The sequence below is a fragment of the Sorghum bicolor genome, chromosome 6 (assembly GCF_000003195.3).
Source record: "Sorghum bicolor cultivar BTx623 chromosome 6, Sorghum_bicolor_NCBIv3, whole genome shotgun sequence".
Lineage (NCBI taxonomy): Eukaryota > Viridiplantae > Streptophyta > Magnoliopsida > Poales > Poaceae > Sorghum > Sorghum bicolor.
Window position 1 is genome coordinate 55659656 of NC_012875.2, and position 3672 is coordinate 55663327.

Consider the following 3672-nt stretch of genomic DNA (forward strand, 5'->3'; position numbering starts at 1 on the left):
GCCTCCACCTCCATCACGCGTCACCTCGCGCGGCGGACCTCGTGGGGTGGTATGGTCGGGGGCGGCCGGCGAGGGGTGCGGTCGCCAGAGGCCGGACGCCGGCGCTCGGCCGCTCACGCTGGAAGCTCGCGTCGGTGTCGGGAGGAAGGGGGTCGGGTGCCTGCGCTTTGCTCTGCGAGAGGAAGAATGGGAAGCAGGTAGGCTAATTTCTCATGGGCTTGCTGAGTACTAAAAAGTTTTGGTCTAAAAATCCAGGGTGGTGAACTACCCGCCGGCTCCGCCCATGCCAACAGGCAACCATCACACGCTCTCGTCTCGAACCGTTCCCAACCGTCCGATCACTACCACAAACCCTAGCAACCAAACCCCTCCTACGTAACCAGCCCTTCCCACTCCCGCCGCCGCGTTCGTGCACCTCCGCCCTCCCCGCGACCCCCCTCTCCTCCGCAGCTTGTCGAGGTAAGGTGAGCCACCACGCCGCACGTTGTTGCTGCTCTCGTTGTTCGCTGCGCGTTTCAATCTGTGGCTGAGGACTACTGGTTGGTTGGGCCGTGACCGTGGCAGATGTCGTCCGAGGCGGCGAAGGTGGCGGTGCCGGAGTCGGTGCTCCGCAAGCAGAAGCGCGAGGAGTAGTGGGCCGCCGAGAAGAAGGAGAAGGCCCTGGCCGAGAAGAAGAAGAAGTCCATCGAGAGCCGCAAGCTCATCTTCACCCGCGCCAAGCAGTACGCTGAGGAGTACGATGCCCAGGTGAGATCGCTTGATCCCGATCGATCTAACCTGTCTGTGGACTATTCGTGCGCGGTGGGTGGTAGTGCTTTGCGTATGGCGTGTTATTTTCATCCTAATGGCCTGTTGAATCTGGTTCTGATTGTATTGGTCCATGTCTCCAAGACCCCACGTTTATCCGGAGCGAGTTATGCGAATGTGACTACCCATGGTTTACAAGGGCAGCAGTAGTAGGACTGGTTAGCTGCTCTGCTTACCGTACAACAAATTGCTATATTGCTTAGTGCATTTGGAACGCATGCTGATTAATGCTTTTGTTGCGAGATGTTCTAGCCCAAGCAATTTAGAATCATTTCTATGGACCAGTACTCTTGTTACAACTGTAAGCAATCTAGAATATTGTTGTGCATTGTGTGCCACTGTAAGTAGTATAAAAGCCATATGATGATTTTATCAGTAGATGGTTCTGATTTCGTATAGCATTAAGGATCATTGCCATATTAAGATGCTTTCTTGATGAAATAGAGAACCGAGGTGTTATTTGTTTGCTTAATGTGGATATTTGGTGAGCAGGAGAAGGAACTGGTGCAGCTTAAGCGTGAGGCCCTTTTGAAGGGTGGTTTCTATGTCACTCCTGAGGCAAACCTGCTATTCGTGGTCCGCATCCGTGGGTGAGACACATATTCTTATGTCCGTATCATATGGAGGAGTTTGTATGCTCTTGCTTGTTTCTAATTCTGTTGATGTTGAAACTACAGTATCAATGCCATGCACCTTAAGACCAGGAAGATCTTGCAGCTTCTGCGTTTGAGGCAGGTGTGTTCACCAATATCTGTTGTTACAATTGCATTTCTGCTAGTTGAATTTTGCTTATTTGTTATATCGTTAGACTGAACATTTTTTTTCAGATCTTCAACGGTGTGTTCCTGAAGGTCAACAAGGCTACTATTAACATGCTTCGTAGGGTTGAGCCCTATGTTGCATATGGGTATATTTTATTTACTGATTTAATTCTTGTCTTGCTGCCAATTTTGATATATCTTTCAGTAATTTTCTTTACAAAAAATAGTTTGTTACATTACTAAATATGGACTTTAGATTACAAGCGCAACCAAGGCTCTGAAATTCTACATTCTGTTCTTTTATCAGAGTTGCTTTTGATGAAGAGAAGATGCACAGTGATGCATGTATATTCAATTAGTTTCCTTTAAACAATACTAATATAGATAAAACTTGGGAAAAAACTTGAAGCAGACTGAGTGGAGTTAGTTCCTTTATCTTAGCTTGGTGGCCCCTCATCTTTTATTGACCTTACTAAAGTGGTAAATCTTGTTTAGGTACCCGAACTTGAAGAGTGTCAGGGAGTTGATCTACAAGAGGGGCTATGGAAAGCTAAACAAGCAGAGGATCCCTCTGTCCAACAACCAAGTCATTGAGGAGGTTTATATCTGGGAAATCTGCACCTGATTCGTGTGATTTGTTTGTATTTGACAATTTACATAATGATCTTCAACCTTTGTTCTATCAGGGCTTGGGCAAGCACAACATCATCTGCATTGAGGATCTTGTTCATGAGATCATGACTGTCGGCCCACACTTCAAGGAGGCGAACAACTTCCTGTGGCCATTCAAGCTGAAGGCGCCACTGGGAGGCCTGAAGAAGTGGAACCAGTATGTGGAGGGTGGTGATGCCTATAACCGTGAGAACTACATCAATGAGCTAATCAAAAGGATGAATTAGGTTCATGGTCAAGCTCATTGATAGTACCCTGTGTTCGGAGAAGACTTTCTGTGCTATCCTTTATTTTTACATTTAGGAAGTTTGATCGTGGATGAATATGCATGCAGTTTTGATGTTTGGAACTAGATGTACATGGAAGAAATCTGATCATTTATCCGGAGGTTTGGGATTATATTTAATGCATTTCTGATCCTGGCTTTTACATCTGTCCAAGATGGGACGCCTTTCGGAAGCGCGAATCTGATCTGGTATTTACAAGTATGTAGGCAATTACAATTGTTATTGAACCCATGATTAATCTTGATTGTATTTTAAACTGTCTTGTAGCACTCGTTCGCTTATAACCCAATTCCTTGCAAACACAATGCGTTTAGGATTATACAGAGAATTATATAAACCCTGCACCACGGTCCGTGGTGCACACGGCCACACCACGGACAAGTGGCTCATAGGCTGTCACCTTGCGAGTCCTCGTCGTCGTCGTGGTGTTCTCCTATTGAGAATACTCCCTCCGTCCACGAAACAGTCAATTTCTAGAGTTGTCCTAAGTCAAACTTTTTAAACTTTAACCAAATTTCTAGAAAAAAATGCTAAGATTTATAGTATCAAATTAGTATTATTAGATTCATCATAGAATATATTTTCATATAATGTGTATTTTATATTATAGATGTTGTTATTTTTTTCTATAAAGTTAGTCAAACTTTAAAAAATTTGACTGGCACGGATTCTAGGAATTGATTCTTTCAGGAACGGAGGGAGTACCTTAAAGTATTGTGTTTGCATAGTACCAAGTAGTAGCAGCAGCACCTTGCGAGTCCTAAAGCATCTGTAAACATTCTAAGGTCATGGTCGCGTGGATGCCATTTTTTTTAAATCTGAATATATATGTATGCAGACGATCATCTCGATTAATTTGTTGCATCAGGTTTCCGATGGAAAACTGCCCCTGCCTGTAGTTTCTCTCTGAAAAAAAAAAGATGTAAACAAAAAGTCCGCCGGCTGCAAGCAATGGCTGGTTCACAGAACCACGCACAGAATGTTTTTTTCGTTTGCATGATAAACTATGGCATGTCTGATTTATTGTGCGAACGCACGCAGTTTTCCTTTTTCGAGAAGTAGGTGTATATTCAGCCGCACCGCAGGGAGTACCATATCTTTGCTTGTTCCGTTACCGCAGTGAGCAAGCACGACACGATTCAGTT

The 3672-nt window shown here is 44.8% G+C and overlaps 1 pseudogene; it reads left to right on the forward strand.

The window, feature by feature from the left end:
- Positions 565–2650, forward strand: LOC8072299 (annotated as a pseudogene).